Raw genomic sequence first — 23,763 nt, 5'->3', positions numbered from 1 at the left:
TGAGACCAATCCCAATAGAAATTGGTGATGTGATACACTTATCAGCAAAATAAGTATATAACTAAGACGCGAAAAAGTCATCACATGAGTCATCGATGCAATTTAGCCCGGAGCGAGTCCTTCAAATATGTTATCCCTGCTTAACATGTACACATACTTCGCTGTCTGCTGTCAGTGTTGACTCAGCTACTCGCCATCTTTCGGGTACTTCTTCAAATTATCGAGGAGCATGCTTTCGAGGGTGTCGATGTTTTGCTTTTACTGCTTGTTGCGTCGCAAGAGATCGTCGCGACGCGCTGATACTCGAATGACGAGGTTTTCGTAATTTCGGGAAACCTTGTCCGTGTCTTCAGCAATCTTCTCGGCCATTCTACGCACTCGTCCACCAAGGCCTGCGTAGAAAAGTGGAGGCGTTTGTGAATGTCACGTGATCCTTCGATCGTCCAACTTATTTAACACAGTAATAATGAACAACATGGAGCGAGTGAGAACAGATATATAGATACAAGTTATTCTCATTGTATTTGTGATAAAGCTGAGTATAAATGTTCCTTGGTAATTTTTTAATGAATGGGCTGAGTCGAGGTGTTCAGGCCCCATGCTCAGCTCTAGGTATCAGACTTAATATACACGAACCCCCCCCCCCCCCCCCCAACCCTTCCCTGGAAGTATCGCATCCACACATGCACGCAATCTAGTGGTTATGGTGTTCAATTGTGGACCCGCAGGTCGCGGGATCGAATCCAGGCCGCGGCGGCCCCATTTTCAGTGAAGAGCGAAAATGTTTGAAGTCCGCATACTTACACCCGAACCGCTCTCTTCACTTGCCACCTCCTTCAATGCAGCACAAGCGTGTTTCAAACGCTCTGCTTTGAGCCGGTGGAAAGGTCAAGTCAAGGAGCGTTTCTGAATACGGGGGTTACCTTTTTGAGTTTATTTCTATTATGTGTTGCTCTCTTGTGAATACAGATGCAATATAGTGATGTTTCCTGCTGCTGCCCAATGTAAAAGGTGTGAGACCTACAGCGTTCTTCGCTTTGATTCTCGCACCTTCCACCATGTTGAATTGTATTGATGAGAAATGAATAAATGATATTATAATATTATTATTAATTTTATTATGAACGCAACAGGCATATACATACACGCACCATTTGTAGGGTGACTTACGTTCAATCGTGAACTGTGTAAAGTCTTCATTAGCTGGAGAACCTGCAGCTTCTTCGGGCTCGTCTTCAGGAAACACTGAAAAAAGAGAGAGAGGAAAGCGAGATACGGTATTACGGTGGGCCACTTAGACATGAATGCGTGGAAGGTCTCAAGGTGTTTTCTGTAAGAGAATACTGCTGAATAACACAATCTGTGCATTAAAGCGAGCATTTTCTATCCACGTAACCCCCCTTGACTGCACGGTGGTCGCTTGGTCAGTGAAGCCATGGGCTGTGTTTGCTTTTAATGCTACCGCACATGCACAGACCACGGCACCGATGATTCAGGTGGTCGCGATCACACGATAACCTCGCGTGTACACGTGTTTGTTTCGAAAACAATGCGTGGGCTGGGTACTCAATGTCTGCATGTTCCCTATAGGCTAGCTAATAAAAGGAATTTAAGTTCACAATAGCAAGCTGTCATTGAAAATTTTCATTACGATAAAGCACAATTTTTAATAAAAATAAATACATAAATTCTTTTGCTAGATGTTTTACTGCTCAGCTACTCGGAAGTCGATGGGCAACCGTATTTTAATCAGAGTAAAAATCGCACCGTTAGAATATTTCTATCTTTTTAGGTAACTTACGCTCAGCTTGTCTCTCAAACGAATATCCAACTGTGCCGTGACTTTCCGGCTCTTCTTGAAATCTATTTTCACCTGCGAAAGTTGAACACATTTGAACCCTTGCGCAACTTTGCCTACGATCCCTGTTTTAGAGCTGCCTAATAATGTGAATTCAAGCTCATGACGGCGAACTGTCATGTTGCGTTTTCATTATTATAAAGCACAACTTGGAATAAATAAATAAATAAATGAAATATAGCTGAGAGTTCTAAACTGCTGCGTGCGCACAGAAGTTGATGGGCACATGTTTCTTAATCGGAGATAAAATTATGCGTTTAAAATGTTTCAATTTTTTGGGATAACTAACGTTCATCAGGTCTTTCGAATGCAAACCCGACTGTGCCATAATTTTCAAGTTCTTCAGGAGGCAAATTTTCACCTGTGAACGCCGAAGAAATGTGAACAATTAATTCAAAAGTATGCATAACATTGCAATGACATTGTGAATGCCCGAAAAAACAAAAGCTATGGGGCATATTGACGCACCCAAACAAAGGTTGACTACTTTTGCATGGAATACATTGAACTGCTTTTGTGTGCTTCTTAATTACCGGATTAGGTAGGTGTAAATAGATAACTTTCGAAGCAGCGCAGCTCTGCAAGAAAAAAAAAAGAATCCAGTGAGGAAGCTGTAGATTAGTTTGAGCAACGTCCGATTATACAGTTTCTTGAAGTTTTCGTGAGTCTGAGTAAGTCTGGCTTACCTTATAACTTCACGAGCACCAGTGCTTCATATCAGCTTACCAAGTTCTCGTGTTGCTATCTATGTTGCCGTAGGCATCGTAACGTATGCCTGTGTCTACACATATATTTAGCGTTACTTCATGACGCTTCGCTCAATGAAAAAAAAATTACAACACAGTCACCTTCCATACGCATGATTTTTATAACATCAATTCCCAAGGTACGTGGAATTTGCCCGTTTTTTTTTTTTTTCATAAGCGAAGCTGGGTGAGCTCCACAAATTTTCCCGACCCATGCTCATGAAATTTTGCAAATTGCATCATTATGCGAGCCTAGTATTATGCTGCAATGCAATACACTCACGTAATAGCCTTATTCGTCTTACTTAAAATGCCAGAGCAGCGTTCATACGTTGGGTCACTTACGTTCGCCCGCCAACGCATAGCCGCTGGCCTGCATATTTTCGGGTGTTGCTAATTCTGCAGCTGCAAAAGTAAGGCAAAATAGTAAGAACACTCGTTCATAAATAATTAACTACGCGCTAACTTACGTTCGGGGTTGTAGTCTTCCTATGACATGAACGGCGTTTGTTGCAGCGCGTTTATTTCTGCCTGCACCGTCTGCATGGAGAGAGTTGCTTTGGTGAGACCTCAAAAATGGATACATGTAACTGTTTAGGATCGCATGGACGTTACCTGCTTGTTGTCAACCTCCCCGACTGCCTCGACGCAATCATTGCGGTCAGCTTGGGGCGACGATTCCATGTTAATTGTGCAATAAAACTTGCGAAAAGATCTTTGCCGGAACTGCTGATACCTCTACTGACGCTGGTATGAAGAACGTCCTTTCGCGCACAGACGCTGGTGACTTCTGGAACGAAAAGTACTCAGCTCTTCCCTTTTTTTCCCTCTTCCTTTTAAAAATTTGAAATAGTTGGCCCCGCTTCACAAAAATACAAATTTCGCGGCGATCAGTGCCTGCACTCCCGAGCGAATTTTTTTCAGAAGCTACACGATTAGCGTCGTTCGCGGCATGGCCTTTGAGATTCAGGTCACACAGCCATCATGGAAGCTTCTTTGGGCTTAGAGAAAGTATGTACCTCGCTTACGCGAAGTTGCGAAACGCGCGCTGCTTCCGCGCTGTTTGCGAGCTCACTCGGTCACTGCGCCGCTGGCGGAACTTTTACTTTTCGTCCTGCCCTTCCCCGAAGTAAACTGTTTGAGCGAAAATCTTCGGCTGCGATCAAAACATCGCCCGCCCGTAGTCCCTGCCCGTGCACTACTGCGCACCGTCGCCTGTGTGGTGCACCCGGGTCCACAACAAGATTCCGTTAGGATCGAGGACCCCCAAAAAGGCATCGCACGTTACCAGCATTTGCACTACGCTGGCCGGCCGCGCTGCATTGCGCTCAACCCAATGATTCGCTCCACTTTGTTGGCGCCGACAGGGCTCGTCAGAAACGGGAAGTTGTCCAGCACAGATGCGCCAAGGTTCTAGAGGATTAAAGGGCTCGTCGCATTGTTTCGTATCGGGCTGGATTCACCCGCCGCCTTTCCGTGATCGCCCTCTGCGAACGGAGGGAAGGGGATCTACGAAGGATCGCGGCAACAAAAACAAATTGTAACGGCGTGCCGAGGTGGGTCCCACCGGCGTCAGTCGCGCATTTCTGCCGTTGCTGTCGCTAACTGTCGGCAGATGGGCGCCAGAAGGCTAACAACCTCTCACGCCTCTATCAAGCTACATCTTCACACTTTGTTCTAGCGGCATTGCATAGGTTTGCATTTGCTATCCAGCATTGACTAGACAGGATGTGATAATGGGCATGCATACTCATTGAACACTTTTGTAGTTACTATATAATAAGTAATAATCAAAAGAGGGAGGGAGGCAAGCAAGGCGCTTTTCGTTTTGTTCTTTGTGCATGTATGAAATCGTTCTTGTTCGTGTGTTTATTGTTTTGGCAGCGTGTTAGCGTGATTTCGTCGAAGGTGGCCCATTTCGCGCAATTTTTATCTGTCTTTGATATTATAATTACTTCACCTTCTGGCGTTTGCGTTCGGACAGACAAAAATTGCACTAAAGCTGCATGGCCCGCTTTTGTACTGCCTTTCGTACGTAACAAATATATTTGTGCTCAGCCTCGTAGTATACTATATACCCGCAACAATAATAATAATTTAAGTATATGTGCAGTTTAACGTCCCAAAACCACCTTATGATTATGAGAGACGCCTTAGTGGAGGGCCCAGGAAAAATAATTAGAAGACGCTTGATATAACCATCTCTTGAAGCCTTTCTCAAATAGCTGGTGGTTGAAAAGGAATGTGGTTTGAGAAAGCTGCCCTGTTCATGACAGAGAGGTGGAATTTGGTATCATGGACTTGGTCTCTTTTTTTCACGGGGGTTAACGGGGTGGTTACGAGGTGAACCTACGCGCTTTTATAAGCGTAGCAGTTGTGTGCACGTCGTGGGCTAACCGCAAACATCCGCTACATTGGTGTTTAAAGGGTAACTCACGAGTCGCGTTAGAGCACAGATGTCAGCGTTATCACACTTAAATGCACTTTACGGTGCACTTTAAATGCACTTTACGGTTCTCGCCGTTCCTGGTTAGATATAAACTGCCGATCACCTGTGGCTCACAAGCGCATACAGCGGCCAGTGGTGTACGGGTGTCTGTCACACGTGTCTGGAGGAAAGCGTTTGTTGATGCACGTGGCAAGATTTCACAACTTAGCTTGAACTAGCGTGGCACTGATGAAAAAGAAAGGACAGGATGACAAGACGTCAAGAAAGGTTGGCGCTAAACATCCACTTGTTTATTTCATGTCCTTAACAAACTGTCTTATACATGCCTAAAAACAAAACTTATCTTATTTATTTATTTATTTATTTATGACATACTGCAGGCCCCACAAGGGGCCCAAGCAGGAGGGGCATAATCACTCGGGTATAAACAAACCGACAATACAAGGTAAAATACAGCAACTTCTAAAAAGAAAAAGAACCATACTGTCTCAATTTTCTATATGTTCAATCCCATCAATACTACAGACAACAGATATGGGCAGATCATTCCAGTCAGATATGGTGCGTGGATAGAAGAAAAATTTGAAGACGTTTGCTCTGGCGCTGTAGGGGGTCAGGGATGCAGCGTGTCGATGTCGTGTACGCCGAGAAGTCAATGGCTGAATAAACTGATCAGGGCTAATGCCGAGTTTGTTGCTCTTAAGCTGGTAAAGAAATTTAAGCCTTTCTATTGTACGTCGTGCCTGCACCGTTTGGATCCCGTGCTCTTTCATGATAGTAGTAGGCGGAGTGTGACCACGTGCATCTTGGAGTGTGACCACGTGCATCTTGCACGTGGTCACACTCCAAGATGCAATTCTTTATCCGTCAGTGCCATTTATGGCGTACTCACACACGTCCCCCTTATCTGCTCTGGCCTCAGCTTCTTTAATTGCAAGTGTCAGCTGATTCTGAGACTGGCCAATAACAATGCAGCTGTACAGATTAGAAGAGCCCCCACAACCCTTGCGCCCACAAATGCTGCTATGAACCCTCCCGATAGTGCCTACTTTTCTTGACGTCGATGTAGTTCTTTCCTTTTTGAATGCAAAGCATTTCTTAGCGAACTTCGAGCGCATCTATCTATCTATATCTGTCTCTCTGTCTATCTATCTATCCATCTATCCTTCTATCTAGCCGCTTACGACTTCTAGCTTTCCTGGCCGTTTCGATAATGCTATGGCATAACATGAGAGAGAGAGAAGAAATGTAGGAAAGGTAGGGAGGTTAACTAGACTATGCATCCAGTTTGCTACCCTAGACATGAGGAGGGGAAAAAAGAGAGGGAGAAGGATAGACATATGTCACATCACACACTCAATGCCCAGTTTCACAGGCGGTCCTTCAATGAAGTCTCTGACAAGTATCTCAGAAGGGCTCGTGTGGCTTTCTGTGCTGACGTGCTGCGCGACCAGGCTCCCAAGATCTTTGCTTCGTTAAATGACCGGTCATCGAGTCTATTGAAGGCACACTGGAGAGTCCGGCGATCTTCATCAAATTGGGCACAGTGGAACAAGAAATGTTCAATAGTCTCTATACAGTTGCAGCTTTCACACATGGATGAATCCGCCATGCCAATGCGATGGCTGAAAGACTCAGTAAACGCTACCCCAGTCCACAGCCGGCACAGCATTGTAGCATCACGTTGAGAAATCTTGGATGGCAGTTGTTTCTGACGTAATGACTTAAGATTCTTGGGGTGATGATTGGAGCTAAGTGGAGAATTCCAGTGCACAAGCGTGGCATTATGCGCGATGTGGCGAAGTTCTCTAGCTGCGTCTACACTTGACAAGGGTATTAATAGTGTGGGCGCTCCATCGTGGGCACATCGGGCAGCGTCGTCAGCGAGGTGGTTACCACTGATGCCTAAGTGGCCTGGCAACCATTGTAAAACAATGTCATGCTCTTGATCAGCAGCGCGATGAGAAATTTCATTAATACGATACATCATCTGGTGGTAGTTTCCACGTCGTAGGCTTCGCACGCATTGAAGGGCTGCCTTGGAGTCGCAGAAAATGGCCCATCTACTGGGGGATTCTTGCGTAACAAACTCCACAGCAGCTCGAAGAGCGGCGAGATCGGATCCCGTAGATGTCGTGATGTGTGATGTCTTGAATTTGACGGTGATTGATCGAGATGGTATGACAAAGGCACCTGTCGAACTTCCCAAAACCGAACCGTCCGTGTAAACATGAATTCGGTTAGCATACGACAAATGCAAGAAGTCCAGTGAGATCTACTTAAGGGCTGCACATGAGAGGCTTGCCTTTTTAGATATCCCCGGCACTTCAAGGTGCACAGTCGGTCTTTTCATGCACCACTCTGGAGATAGTGGTATGGTTGTGGGTGAGAATCTCCACGAGATGAAATTCTGGTTAGCCGCAACAACTTTGGAAAACGCTGCCTTTGGTCTTTTTCGTGGCAAGCTAGCAAGGTGGTGGTTAGGCACTCTGGATATGTGACGGATATGTGTCCGGAGTGTGTCGACAGTTATATATGTCGTGATCGGATGGTCTTTAGCAATACCAATTGTTGCTAACGTATTAGCGCACCGAGGTAACTCCAAGCATGTGCGGAGGACTTGGCCTTGAATGCTTTGCAGGACCCTGATGTTAGTTTTTCCGGCGTTGGAAAGCACGGGCGTGCTATACCGCAAATATCCCAAGAAGAGCGCTCTGTACAGCTGAAGCATAGAAAACACTGATGTGCCCCACGTTTTACCAGCGAGAAATCTCATCACGTGTGTGATAGAGCTGAGCTTCTTCTTCAAGTGCAAGATTAGAGATTTCTGTCGATAATGACGCCCAGGAATCGGTGACGTCTCATATACGAAAGGTTCACGTTGTCGATAGAAACAGGATAGCAGATCATGGGCTTGCGGGTAAAAGGGACTAAGGTGCACTTCTCTGTGGAAATTGTGAGGCCTCGAGCATGGAGGTACGTCGACATTATTCTCCCTGCTTTCTGGAGCCGTGCACGTACCTGGAGTCGTGTCATTGCTGAAGCCCAGACACATATATCATCAGCGTATGTAGAGATATTGACTGAGCGAGGTATATTTTGTACAAGGCCAATGACCGTGAGGTTAAACAGCGTAGGGCTGAGAACCCCGCCTTGTGGAACGCCACGAGCGGTGTAATGATCAGTGGTGTGGCCTTCCGCAGTGAGCACAAAGAAGGATCTCCTCTGTAGATAGCTCCGAATCCATCGAAATCTTTCTCCACCGATTCCAATGTTTCCAAGGTATCTAGGATGGAATCGTGCGTTACGTTGTCGTATGCACCTTTCACATCGAGGAACATTGCAACCGAGATGCGCTTGAGGTATTTCTGTTGTTGCACAGAGGTTACGAGGTCGATGGCATTATCAATAGAAGAGCGGCCTCTTCGAAAACCAGCCATGGCCTCTGGGTATATAATATAGCCCTCAAGGTACCACTCGAGGTGTGTCAGAATCATTCTTTCCATTATTTTGCCCACGCAGCTGGATAGCGCAATGGGTCGATATGATGCCAGATCAAGCGGCGACTTTTCCAGATTTGAGGATTCGTACTAAGCGGCTGAATTGCCATCTTTCTGGAACGACGCCATCGTTCCATGACTGGTTGTAGCCTTTTAGTAGCTGGTCTCGGCTGAGTCTTCCAAGATAGCATAAAGCAGCGTATGTAATACCGTCCCGCCCAGGTGACGAACGTCTGCAGGTGGCTAGAGCTGCATCCACTTCCTCGCGTGAGAAAAGCATATTCAGTTCAGAAACTCGTGCTGCGGGAAATGGCATAACATGACTTTATGAAGAACGTATATGAGTAGTCATAACGTGAAAATCATGACACGTATGTCATGAATGTCATGATTTACGTTTCACGGTCGTGCAGCTCCTGTTGTGGTTTCGTTCACATTATATCTGGGAAAACTGGTATGGTATGGCATGATGGCATGGCGATCAAAGGCGACATACCCTAACATGAAAATTATGACATGCGTGTCATATAACAACATGACTACATGCCACGCTCGTGATGCGCTCGCAGCCATTTCGCTAGCGTCACAAATACCAAATTCGGTATTCCAGTATACGTGAATGGACGACGAAGGTATGATTCTGGGACAAACATGTTAATCATGAGATGCGTGTTATGTAACAATATGACTGCATGCCATCCTCGTGACGCGCTGGCGGCTGTTTCGCTAGCTTCACTTTACTAAACTCGGTATTACGCGAACGGACGACATAAGTAATTGACACATCCAAACAAGATGATCATAACATGCGTGTCATGTAAGAACATGACTACGTCCCACACTGATTATGTGTTCGTGGCTGATTCGCTAGCTTCACATATGCGAAATTTCGTATTACATCACATGAATGAATGATAAAGGTATGTGACTGGTGCAACCATGATAATCATAAGATGCCTGTCATGTAAGAACGTCATTACGTACTTGATGTGTGATAAAAAGGAAAGTAAATTTTGAAATTTTGTTCATCTGTGCTGGCCCTCGCTGTTTTAGAAAGTTTTCATCCATTGCTGCAATTCAAAAGCTAGGGTGCTGTCATTTGCCCCAACTACTTCTGTGTGTAGTTTTCAAAAAAACTAAGCTTAACAGCTTGGGCACGGTCAAACTTCTGCAATTGCTCTTGTTCATGATGCAGGATAGCATCCCATAATTTCAATAAACGGTGAAGGCTTTCTTCACTCTTCTGAAGAATTTTATGCAAGTTGTCACCCACTTCTTCAACTGTTTTGTGCGTTGCAGTGCCAAGACCTGCAATGAAAAATTATATGCAGATATTTGATACATCCTGCATGACATTTAAGTTCATTAAGCATGCTTTTCTGCTCTAAAACTTGCCCAGTGTTCATACATGCAATAGTAGTGTTACAAAGAAACAGGTAGGAAAGAATAATGTGAAACATTTGCAAGGAGAGGAATTATAAGCTGCTGCCGTAGCAGCTCGATGTGATTCCCCATTCTGGAAATGCTTACCAGGAAACATTGTTACACCGAACTTTGTCTTTACCAGAACCAAGTCTGAAAACAGGAAGTGTTTAGAAAAGAACATGAATGTATTATGTAAAGCAGGTAGGAAAGAGGTCAACATGAAGTTCTCCAAAATGAGAACATTTCACTTGAGATTCCAAGTGAAGCTTCATATTTGCCGTCTGTGTGTGTCGCATGAGTAGTTTTCAAAAGCAAGTGCTAATTCCATGAAAATATGCAGAGTTATGTACTAAATTCGTGTTGGAAATAGTTGTCTTTGGCTAAGTTGATACATGACACTACGACATTATACTACAATGTTTTGTAGTGGAGCAATGTATTGGGTCTTCAGCTTGGTTGGTCATTGTTGGCTGTAGATATTCGGTTGTCCACTCCACACAGTGGTTTAGAATTGCATTATTTTCCTTTTCTTTCTATTTATTCCCTTACCTAATTGCCTGTGACACTATTGCCTTGTAGACAACCGAAAACCCTGTCCTGTTCCTAACTTGAATCACTTTGTCCCTACGAATGAATAGACGATCCAGCCACTACTAGTTTAAAAGTAAACTGGCCCGACGTTTTGAGACCAATCCCAATTGAATCGCTGCCTGAAGAAGAGACGAAATCGGTCTCGATATGCAGAGCCAGTTGTTTACTTTAATATTCAAAACTATAGAGTTAACGTGGCTGGAAAGTCTTTTTATTCGTACAACTTTACCCAGCCAGATAGACCTGCTCACTTTTTCCAAATATGCTTACTTTTTCCAATGTATGGTCCCTGCATTCTCGAAACTGCACCATGCTCCAAACATAGCAACATAAATAGAAACAACATAAAGACAAATACATAAATACAAATACAAATAACAACACAAACACAATGCTAGCATTGTACCTTGCTAGAAATTGGTGATGTGATACACTTATCTCTAAAAGAAGTATATAACTAAGACGCGAAAAAGTGATCACATGAGTCATCGATGCAATTTAGCCCGGAGCGAGTCCTTCAAATATGTTATCCCTGCTTCACATGTACACATACTTCGCTGTCTGCTGTCAGTTTTGACTCAGCTACTCGCCATCTTTCGAGTACTTCTTCAAATTATCGAGGAGCATGCTTTCGAGGGTGTCGATATTTTGCTTTTACTGGTTGTTGCGTCGCAAGAGATCGTCGCGACGCGCTGATACTCGAATGACGAGGTTTTCGTAATTTCGGGAAACCTTGTCCGTGTCTTCAGCAATCTTCTCGGCCATTCTACGCACTCGTCCACCAAGGCCTGCATAGAAAAGTGGAGGCGTTTGTGAATGTCACGTGATCCTTCGATCGTCCAACTTATTTAACACGGTAATAATGAACAACATGGAGCGAGTGAGAACAGATATATAGATACAAGTTATTCTCATTGTATTTGTGATAAAGCTCAGTATAAATGTTCCTTGGTAATTTATTAATGAATGGGCTGAGTCGAGGTGTTCAGGCCCCATGCTCAGCTCTAGGTATCAGACTTAATATACACGAACCACCCCCCCCCCCAACCCTCCCCTGGAAGTATCGCATCCACACATGCACGCAATCTAGTGGTTATGGTGTTCAACTGTGGACCCGCAGGTCGCGGGATCGAATCCAGGCCGCGGCGGCCCCATTTTCAGTGAAGAGCGAAAATGTTTGAAGTCCGCATACTTACACCCGAACCGCTTTCTTCACTTGCCACCTCCTTCAATGCAGCACAAGCGTGTTTCAAACGCCCTGCTTTGAGCCGGTGGAAAGGTCAAGTCAAGGAGTGTTTCTGAATACGGGGGTTACCTTTTTGAGTTTATTTCTATTTTGTGTTGCTCTCTTGTGAATACAGATGCAATATAGTGATGTTTCCTGCTGCTGCCCAATGTAAAAGGTGTGAGACCTACAGCGTTCTTTGCTTTTATTCTCACACCTTCCACCAAGTTGAATTGTATTGATGAGAATGGAATAAATGATATTTTTAATAATAATATTATTATGAATGCAACAGGCATATACATACACGCACCATTTGTAGGGTGACTTACGTTCACTCGTGAACTGTGTAAAGTCTTCATTAGCGGGAGAATCTGCAGCTTCTTCGGGCTCGTCTTCAGGAAACACTGAAAAGAGAGAGAGAGGAAAGAGAGATACGGTATTTCGGTGGGCCACTTAGACATGAATGTGTGGAAGGTCTCAAGGTGTTTTCTGTAAGAGAATACTGCTGAATAACCCAATACGTGCATTAAAGCGAGCATTTTCTATCCACGTAGCCCCCTTCGACTGCACGGTGGTCGTCTGGTCAGTGAAGCCATGGGCTGTGTTTGCTTTTAATGCTACCGCACATGCACAGACCACGGCGCCGATGATTCAGGTGGTCGCGATCACACGATAACCTCGCGTGTACACGTGTAATGTTTCGAAAACAATGCGTGGGCTGGGTACTCAATGTCTGCATGTTCCCTATAGGCTAGCTAATAAAGGGAATTTAAGTTCACGATAGCAAGCTGTCATTGAAAATTTTCATTACGATAAAACACATTTTTGAATAAAAATAAATACATAAATTCTTTTGCTAGGTGTTTTACTGCTGCAGCTACTCGGAAATCGATGGGCAACCGTGTTTTAATCAGAGTAAAAATCGCACCATTAGAATGTTTCTATCTTTTTAGGTAACTTACGCTCAGCTTGTCTCTCAAACGAATATCCAACTGCGCCGTGACTTTCCGACTTTTCTTGAAATCCATTTTCACCTGCGAAAGTTGAACACATTTGAACCATTGCGCAACTTTGCCTACCATCCCTGTTCTAGAGCTGCCTAATAATGTAAATTCAAGCTCGTGACGGCGAACTGTCATGTTGCGTTTTCATTATTATGAGGCACAACTTGAAATAAATAAATAAATAAATGCATTGTAGCTGAGAGTTCTATACTACAGCGTGCACTCAGAAGTTGATGGGCACATGTTTCTTAATCGGAGATAAAATTATGCGTTTAAAATGTTTCAATTTTTTGGGATAACTAACGTTCATCAGGTCTTTCGAATGCAAACCCGACTGTGCCATAATTTTCAAGTTCTTCAGGAGGCACATTTTCACCTGTGAACGCCGAACAAATGTGAACAATTAATTTAAAAGTATGCATAACATTGCAATGACACTGTGAATGCCCGAAAAAACAAAAGCTATGGGGCATATTGACGCACCCAAACAAAGGTTGACTATTTTTGCATGGAATACGTTGAACTGCTTTTGTGTGCTTCTTAATTACCGGATTAGGTAGGTGTAAATAGATAACTTTTGAAGCAGCGCAGCTCTGCAAGAAAAAAAAAAGAATCCAGTGAGGAAGCTGTAGATTAGTTTGAGGAACGTCCGATTAGACAGTTTCTTGAAGTTTTCGTGATTCTGAGCAAGTCCGGTTTACCTTATAACTTCACGAGCACCAGCGCTTCATATCAGCTTACCAAGTTCTGGTGTTCCTATCTATGTTGCCGTAGGCATCGTTTGGTATGCCTGTGTCTACACTTGTACATATATTTAGCGTTACTTCATGACGTTTCGCTCAATGAAAAAAAAATTACAACACAGTGACCTTCCATACGCATGATTTTTGTAACATCAATTCCCAAGGTTCGTGGAATTTGCCCGTTTTTTTTTTTTTCATAAGCGAAGCTCGGTTTGCTCCACAAATTTTTCCGACCCATGCTCATGAAATTTTGCAAATTGCATCATAATGCGAGCCTAGTATTATGCTGCAATGCAATGCACTCATGTAATAGCCTTATTCGTCTTACTTAAAATGCCAGAGCAGCGTTCATACCTTGGGTCACTTACGTTCGCCCGCCAATGCATTGCCGCTGGCCTGCATATTTTTAGGTGTTGCTGATTCTGCAGCTGCAAAAGTAAGGCAAAATAATAAGAACACTCGTTCCTAAATATTTAACTACGCGCTAACTTACGTTCGGGGTTGTAGTTTTCCTCTGACACGGACGGCGTTTGTTGCAGCGCGTTTATTTCTGCCTGCATCGTCTGCATGGAGAGAGTTACTTTGGTGAGACCTCAAAAATGGATACATGTAACTGTTTAGGGTCGCATGAACCTTACCTGCTTGTTGTCAACCTCCCTGACTGCCTCGACGCAATCATTGCGCTCAGCTTGGGACGACGATTCCATGTTAATTTTGCAATAAAACTTGCGAAAAGATCTTTGCCGGAACTGCTGATACCTCGACTGACGCAGGTATGAAGAACGTCCTTTTGCGCACTGACGCTGGTGACTTCTGGAACGAAAAGTACTCAGCTCTTCGCTTTTTTTCCCTCTTCCTTTTAAAAATTTGAAATAGTTGGCCCCGCTTAACAAAAATACAAATTTCGCGGCGATCAGTGCCTGCGCACCTGAGCAAATTTTTTTCAGAAGTGACACGGTTAGCGTCGTTCACGGCATGGCCTTTGAGATTCAGGCCACACAGCCATCATGGAAGCTTCTTTGTGCATAGAGACAGTATGTACCTCGCTTCCGCGAGGTGGCGGAACGTGTGCTGCTTCCGCGCTGTTTGCGAGCTCACTCGGTCACTGCGCTGCTGGCGGAACTTTTACTTTTCGTCCTGCCCTTCTCCGAAGTACACAGTTCGAGCGAAAATCTTCGGCTGGGATGAAAACATCGCCCGCCCGTAGTCCCTGCCCGTGCACTACTGCGCACCGTCGCCTGTGTGGTGCACCCGGGTCCACAACAAGATTCCGTTAGGATCGAGGACCCCAAAAAGGCATCGCGCGTTACCAGCGTTTGCACTACGCTGGCCGGCTGCGCTGCACTGCGCTCAACCCAATGATTCGCTCCACTTTGTTGGCGCCGACAGTGCTCGTCAGAAATGGGAAGTTGTCCAGCACAAATGCGCCAAGGTTCTAGAGGAGAAAAGGACTCGTCGCATCTTTTCCCATCGGGCCGGATTCACCGCCTCTCCGTGGTCGCCCTCTGCGAACAGAGTGGAGGAGATCTACGATGGATCGCGGCGGCGGGAAAAAAATGTAACGACGTGTCGAGGTCAGTCCCACCGGCGTCAGCCGCGCATTTTTGCTGTTCTCTCGTTAAAACTGTCGGCAGATGGGCGCCAGAGGGTTAACAACATCTCATGCCTCTTTCAAGCTACGTCTTCACACTTTGTTCAAGCGGCATTGCACGGTTTCGCATGTGCTATCCAGCATTGACTAGACAGGGTGTGATAATGGGCATGCATACTCATTGAACACTTTCGTAGGTAATAATTGATAAGTATAATCAAAAGATGGAGGGAAGGGGGGCAAGCACGGCGCTTTTCATTTTGTTATTTGTGCACGTATGAAGTCCGTCCTTTTTCATGCGTTGATTGTTTTGGGAGTGTGTTAGCGCGATTTAGTCGAAGGTGGCCGATTTCGTGCTATTTTTATCTGTGTGTAGTATTACAATGACTTCAGCTTTTGGCGTTTGCGTTCGGACAGACAAAATTGCACTTAAGCTACATGGCCCGCTTTTGTAACGTAACCTCGAGCGTAACGTCGTGGCAGCTGACGTCTCCACCCGAGAGCGCCTGGACCAGCTTCTTAGCATCAAGGAGCTGCGGGGCATTCCTCTGATCGCAAAGGAGCCTGCCGACCATAAGAGAAGCACCGGGTACATTCACGGGGTTGATGGTGAACAGGCAGCGGACAGCCTGCTGCCCGGCATCATGTCTGCAGTACCGGTATTGGTTTCCACCAGGGAGGGGCGCACAGTGACGCTCCGCTTTGCTGGACCGGCTCCTCCAACACACGGGACCGTCTTTCCAGTGAGGTTCCCGGTGCGGCCGTCCAGACCACGCCCCATGCAGTGCCAGCAGTGTGGCCGGTTCGGCCACGTCAAGGAAAGCTTCAGCTGGCCTGGAAGTTGCATCCACTGCGGTCGGGCCCACCCAGATGTACTGGACTTCCCGCAGCCGAGACCACGACGTGTTAACTGCGGTGGCCCGCATCCTGCTTACACGGCGCAGTATCCTCGGTGGCAGGAGTAGCGGAAAGTGGACACCATCCTGGCGTCGTCCACCACCAACCTGTCTAGGAAGGTGTTCGCCGCAGCCGTGAGGGAGGAGGCCAGGGAGGCTCGCTCTTATGCGAGCGCTGTCAAGGGGCTTCCTCCTCCTGGCCACCCTATTCCTGCACCCCGTACTTACCGCGGGTCACCGTGAGTCACTGCAAGTGACAACACTGGACGGGCCCACTCTATGGAAATGGAAATGGAAATAAATCAAACTAAAACAGTTGCTTTGTGTGTCACAAACAAAAGTAAGCGTGTCTTCCATTTCAATTACACTCTATGTTCTACCCGCCTGTCTACCATCAATGAAATAAAATATTTAGGTGTAACAATATCCAGTATTATAAATTGGAGGACCCATTTTGAAAACATTTGTATGGTGGCGGAGAGAAAATTATGGTACTTGCGAAGAAAATTAAGACTTCCTACGACTCCCGTTAAGCTAGCAGCATATGTTACGTATATTATTATGTAAATTTGAGGAAGGGCTCAAAGATAATTTTCTGTAAGCATGGTCTACTATGTTAATTTATTGCAATTTGTTTGTATGCTTACCACGACTGCACTGTTTTTCCTTTAGCCTCAATGCCGGTGTTTTCAATGTATGTCATGTGACATTTGCAAGTTCAAGTTTTGCTGTTTAAATTGCTGTATGATTTGAATGTATATGTTTCTCATTCTTAGTATGTCCCACCCCTGTAACAGCCGAAAGGCTATCAGTATTAGGAAAATAAATTATAAAATCTCAGCGCCCGGCTGTCCCTCCCGCAACCTTCCCGGCCCTACCTGCTGTGGATGCTGCCATTGCAGCCCTCCCTGTCACGACAACTGCCCCTGTGCCCCAGCCACCGGCCATGGTGGCCCTCCCTGCTGCTGCTGCCAGCCCCGTTCTGCCAAGCAAAGAACAACTCATGGCCTACCTATTGCTGACAATGGAGTTGGGTGCCGCCCCCCTGCCTGCAGAACACCCTCTCTGCGCCATATGCCTACAGGTGGCGGCATTGCAGCCAACCCCACACCATCATGGCTGGTCCTCCTGCCAAGGCTCGTCTCCCCGGCCATCCGAGCATTCTCCAGTGGAATGTGAACTCACTGCAGGGACGGGGGGACAACTTTTATAAACATCTAGAGTGGGCCGACTTCGACGTGCTGGCCTTACATAGCCCCGTGTACATGGACGCGACGGAGGCGGGCTGAGTTGAGTGGCGGGTTCAGCTTACCTCGACGCGCCCGAGTTTATATGAACTCGCACGGACGAGTTGAGGTGAGCGGTGATCGCAGCGACGCTTTGCGTCGAGGCGCAAAGCGTCGAGCCGAAAGCCCGTCTTCCGGTACAGGTTTCCGCTCCTCCAAGCCTGCGCTCTCGCCGCTGTGGGCTGCGGTTGTTTACGCAGTTGTCGCTCCGCCACCGCGATGGCTGTCTTGGTATATTTTCTCAGTTTGCACCAGCTGTACTTTATGGTTGTGTTGGTGTATTGGCTAACACTGCACAACGCGATGGCAGCAGTGGTTCTGTAAGCGCAGGAAAATTACTGGCGGTAAGCGCAGGAAAATGGAGCACGAATCAACAAGCCGGCTTTGGTGCATTTAGGAGGCTGCCAAGGAACCCTCGGTGCAGTGAACTGCGCTTACGGTCCGCCGTTGACAGCCTTGGGGGCAGCTCAATATAAATAATATTTTCTCGCGTAAAACAAAGATTCGTATTAAACTTCTCTGGAAAATTTGGAAAGCTGTAAATATTTCTGACTTTGGTCAAGAACACTGCATTGCTTCCCCGGAAAGCACATTAACATACACTAGTGGTGAATGCGTTTTAACAAGGAAATGCGGTTCTTTTCTTACCGACTGGAATCGTTTTACCGTGCTGCGTATAATATTTCACTTTTTCGAAGTTTCGTCGCAACCTAACTGCCACCATATTTAAGAAATTGAAATTTTTTTTAGAAAATTGGTTCCAAAAATTAATAGTGTAGTAAAGTGACCAACCATTACTTTTTATAGTGTAATCGCAGATGGTCTAGCGTACTGTCTGGGATATTTGGCGTGAAACGACCCTCATCTCCTTCAAAACCCGAACACTAAACTCGAAAAAACGTTCGAAATGCCCAAGTTCATTCAGGGATTCATGAAACACGAATTAAAAGGAGCGAAACCAACCCTGGACTACGCTTTTCCTCTGGGGGAAATTACTTGTATTGGTAAAGGCACTTAATTTTTGTGATAAAGTCAATTTACACCACTTGCAAAAAAACCAAAACAAAACTTACAAAGAATAAAATACCCGAAAGTATTTGCTTTTTCATAGTCGAACCTGGCTGTGAAGAACGCAAAATAAATCCAAGCGGAGTTGGAATGCTGCGCATTAGTAGACAATTCTGTGAATTTACACAAATGTATTCTGATGGCAAGGTGGCCAGAAACTTTATTAAAGCGTTCATGTGCACGTATTTGAGATTTCTGGCGCACAAGCCGATTTCCTGCTACGGACAGAGCAAAATAGCCGGCCGTGAGAACGATAACCAACAAGCTCTCGTAGGACGTGCCAAGCAAGATTTAAACGTAAAAGTGATCTGCATTTACTGCATAACAGAACGATGTCCTCGTTCTTTTATGCTTGCTATCGAGCAAATCACTCATTTTTTTCTCGTTGACTAAAGCTAGCAACGTCGTTATTTCATCATCTGTCCACATGGTGCGTGAAGCCCGCGTGGATGTCATCGTGCCTAGCGCGCGCGTACCGGCCGACAGAGAAAGAGCAACATCGGAGTGATGGGGACAGGGGAAGCGGAGACCGCGACGGGCGGGAGAGGTCACGAGCTGTCAACTCAGCGCGACCAGTTATACATGCCCTTTCTGAGCGTGGCGAGTTCGGTGAACCTACCCCCTGTCTCCGGGTCGACGAGACTCGCCGCGACGACTCTCCGCCCCGACGCGTCCGCTTATACATGGGGAGGGCGAGTCCGGAAAACCTGTTTATTTCGACTCAACGCACCCGCGTCGGGTCAATGTAAACGGGCCTCATGAGGTCTACGCCCGGGTGGAGGAGCTACGCCTGCCGGGGTACGTGGGCTACAGCAGCAGGATGCAGTGCACCCTTGAGGCCTGTCTAGCTGCCCCCTGCCAGAAGGACCGCCACTTGCAAAAGGGACCTCGGTGCGCTGTCTATGTAAAGCGTGAGCTCCAACAGGCTGAAGTCTCTGTGGATGATCTGGTTGGAGGCCCCTTTAAGTGCTGCGCCATCCGAGTACGCCTCCAGGGGGACGAGACGGTCGTGGCCATCCTGTATATCCGACCTCAGCAACCATGGGATCCCAGGTGCCTTCGGCAGCTGGCACACAGGCTGGGGAAGGATTTTGTCCTCTGTGGGGACTCCAACGCCCACCACCCAGCATGGAGTAGCCACAAGACCTGTCCACCGGGCAGGGCCCTACAGGACGTCCTGCAGCTCGCCTGGTGTTTTTGAACACCGGGGTCGTGACCTTCAGCCGTGGTGGGGGCCGGGCAGCTCGCACGGCCATCGGCGTCAGCGCTGCTACGGAGGGATGCCACTACTCTTGGACACCAGCACAGGACACGTGGGGCTCTGAATATCTGTCCCTCCTGCTGTGTCTCCCTTCAACGGCAAGGCCCCCAGGAACAGAGAATACCACGTGTTAGACTGGCAGGTCTTCTCGCGGATCTTCAGAGAGAGCCTGAGTGGCGGGGACCTCAAGTGGCTGGTGGCCAACAGCGCTAAGGCAGCAACAGTTGTCACTAAGGCTCAGCAGGGACAGCCCGTCTCGGACATCAAGCACCTGGCACTGAGGGCGGCAAGGCGGGGAGCACAGCGGCAGGCCCTCAAAGGGGCTGTACCGGAACTATGGGCAGCATTCGTTAGGATAGATGCAGTTTGCTGAGGCCATGCCTGCAGGCGCAGGAACCAGGACTGGGGAAGCATCTGTGCCTCCATCAACTGTTCAAAAGATAAGGCCCGCGCCTGGCGCTTGCTGAAGTGCCTCCTGATGGTGCCACGGGCAATGAATCAGGTGCTGTCTGCGGCGGTGCAAATGGCTATCCCTGCTTCTGAGCTTGCTGGGCTCCTGGCCGATCAGTTTGCCACCAGGAGCATCGTCCAGCTGGCCTCTCTGCCACCGTCGGACGCCCTACCGTGTCCAATCTCCTGCCATCATCCAGGCTGGGTGGCCGCACAGACTCAGGAACTGTGCAGCGAGCCCATCCGGACGCACGAGCTCGTGGCAGCCCTCGAGGGATCCAGGCGACGCATTGCCCCAGGAGCAGACAACATCACCTTCCAGATGCTCCGCAACCTGGCAAAGGCAAGCAGTCAACGTCTCCTGGGATACTTCAACGACGTCTAGAACACCAAAGTCCTGGCAAACGGCGGTGGTGGCACCCATCCTGAAGCCCCAGAGGAAGGAATCTGTGCTCTCCTCCTACAGGCCAGTGTCTCTAACATATGCAGCTTGAAAGGTGCTGGAGAGGGTGGCCTTGGAGAGGCTGCGATGGATTGCAGACCAGCTGGGCTTCTTCCCAAAGCAGCAGACGGGCTTCAGGCGACACAGGTGCACTGCTGACTCCATCACAGACGTCGTCACTACCTTGGAGGATGCCAAGAGCTGCGGGGATGTGGCCATGCTCCTGCTGCTGGACGTGGAGAGCGCCTTCGGTGGCTTCCCGCACGTGGTTGTAGAGGCGGTTCTAGACAAACTTGGCATCAGCGGGTGCCTCCGAGGCTTTGTGACCGCCTTTCTGTCCGAGAGGACCTTCTGCGTTCGTGTTGCGGGACAGACCAGCCAGCCCAGGGTCATCACAACCGGTGTTCTCCAGGGCTCCGTACTGAGTCCTTTCCTCTTCACCATGGCGCTCGCAGGGCTTCCAGCTTCCCTACTGACAGACACCAGGTTCCCGGCCAAATGCTCTGTCTATGCTAACAACGTGGAACTCTGGGCAAGGGGGCCAAGGCGGTCCATCCCAGCCATCAGAAGGTCTCTGCAGGCAGCCCTGGATGCGGTGATCGCCTTCCTTGGAGGCATTGGCCTTAGTGTTTCTGCCACAAAAACCAAGGCCTTGCTTATTCACGCCCTTGCGGTGGCACGGGTCCTCGTGAAGCCGCTCAAGGTTAACAACCACCGTTTCCCTTGGAGGACGACAGTGAGGTACGTCGGCCTCACCGTTGACCACTGGCTCACCTGGATCTCTGCTGCCAAGGTTGCCTCAGCCAAAGTCTGAGGTGTCCAGGGTTGCCATCGGCAGGCTGCAGCAGCGAGGCCGCGGATGCTCTACTAAGTGGGCGCTGCGGCTCAACCAGGCCGCCGCCACTTTTGCCCTGCTGTATGCCCTCCCGCTAGTGAACCTGACACCAGCTGGGAGACGCCTGCTGGAGGAGCTGCACAGGGGAGCTCTGAACGCCATCCTGGGACTACCTTGGAGCTCTCCTGTTGCCGCAACTCTGGTGGAGGCGGGAGAGTAGCCACTATCTCTGCGCATGCTATAACATGCACTGCGGCACACAGACCGCCTTCACCAAGCTGCAGACGGTGCAGCTCTATTGGCCTGCCTGCACAGCCTGCCAGGGTCCAGGATGGGTGGCCTCATCCCCCTCTACCATCAGATGGTACCGAATCCACCCATACTTGTTGTTCCTCCACAGTGTACATTGAGAGGTCCTGGTCGGAAGGAGGCAACTGAAAATGGAGCATGACAATCAGGACAAAGGCCAAGTGGCAACTGAGGAGGTAGAAGATGGGACTAAGGAGAAAGTGAGAAGGAAGGAGAGTGTAGTGGTTAAGGGACGTTCGTCACTATGTTTGTTGATAGCGGACGAAAAAGGACTTACATAAACTTTTTTTTATTTCATGGCATGAGTGGAACGGCTGACGGCGCACGGATACGCTACCGTGTGCAGCGCCGTTGATTCGGATGTCGCGGCCAACCCAGCAGTCAGGGTCGCAACTCCGGAGGTCCAGGATCAGGCCACGGCTCACGACGACCACACCTGGTAGGCCTCGTCCACGAACCTGCTCTCGGCCACTGCACCCAGGCAGGAGCCGTTCGGCATGTCTTGGCCTTGGATCTTGAACAGACACACTGGAGCTCGACCTGGCCGACACGTACGGGTCTCACGTCCGGCTCAGGAACGCTGCCAGGAACTCGTCCTCTCGAGCGGCGCACCGCTTCCTCTGCCTTCGTGGCCTCAACTCACGAGCTCTTTTTCCCACGTTTCTTCTTGGCCAGGGCACCGCCAGGTACCCTCGGGTGCACACTGCAGCTCATGAGCTCGTCGCCCACGTCCGAGTCTGGCGCGTCGCTCAGTACGGCTCGGCACCGCTCGGCGATCCTCAATTCAGATAGAACTCCCCTGGCACCTAGATCCTCGGCCACCCTGAACCTCGCCCGGCTCCGTGCTCCTCTGTGCGCACTCCCGCGTCTCGCCCGGCAGAACATCTCGCTCGTTCCTTACCGAAGTGCGACGCTCTGGTGACACCGGTGCTTGATGGCATGGGTGCGGCCACGGAGCAGTCAACCCGCATCGGAGACGCGATGCTCCATGCGGGGCATGGCCAGCCCGTCCAGCGAAGAGCGTGCGCCGAGACGCGATGCTCGACGCAGCCGTGACCATTAGCCAGGCCACGTTCATCGCTGTGTCGAACGGCTGACCGTGGAGACGCCTCGCCGAGATCCGCGATGCCCTCGGCAAGGAAGAGAACAGCAGGCCAGGCCGCGCCCCGAGATGCAGTACTCGTGCCGGCAATGCCGCCCCAGCTGGTGGTTGGACGGCAGCAGCGTGGACGGCCGCGTTCCCTGGCCGGAACCTGGCTCGCCTGCGTCCGACGCTTCGGCCCGCTGTCTCCCGTCTGCCGCTGCTTCGGCTCGTCCCCAGCCACAAAGCCCACTGCCACGTGATGGTCGCCCGTGGCCCAATCGTGGCACGCCACCTCTATGGGCCACCACAGGTCATCAGCTGATTCGCTGACACTCACGCGCACATTACACGCGCCTTTTCCCGCACTTCCGTCGTTGTCGTTTTCTTCACTCATCACAATAACCCCCCACACAAGAAAGTTGTTTCAGTCAAACAACTTTTCTCACAATACACAGGGATGAGGAAGAACAGTCCCGTGGACTCACGACTATCGAGCAGCGGTGGCGGAGATGCCTGGACCAGCGCGGCCTCGGGCCTCGTTTCCGAGCTCTCTGGTTCCTCATTTCTTTTTCCTCAGCGCTCACCCATGCCAGCAAAGCCTCTCCACTCAGCCCCATCTCCTTCCCTAGCTCAACTAGCTTTCTCTTGTCGTCCATTCTCGTCAACCACACACAAACAACGTGAGGCTCTCAGATGTAACGCGAGAGCTTAATCCTGGCAGGCTCGCCATTTATTGTGAGGATTAAAGGACGTTAGTCACTATGTTTGTTGATAGCGGACGAAAAAGGACTTACATAAACTTTTTTTTATTTCATGGCATGAGTGGAACGGCTGACGGCGCACGGATACGCTACCGTGTGCAGCGCCGTTGATTCGGATGTCGCGGCCAACCCAGCAGTCAGGGTCGCAACTCCGGAGGTCCAGGATCAGGCCACGGCTCACGACGACCACACCTGGTAGGCCTCGTCCACGAACCTGCTCTCGGCCACTGCACCCA

Source organism: Rhipicephalus microplus, chromosome X (assembly GCF_043290135.1).
Source record: "Rhipicephalus microplus isolate Deutch F79 chromosome X, USDA_Rmic, whole genome shotgun sequence".
Lineage (NCBI taxonomy): Eukaryota > Metazoa > Arthropoda > Arachnida > Ixodida > Ixodidae > Rhipicephalus > Rhipicephalus microplus.
Note: the sequence above shows the minus strand (reverse complement) of the source record.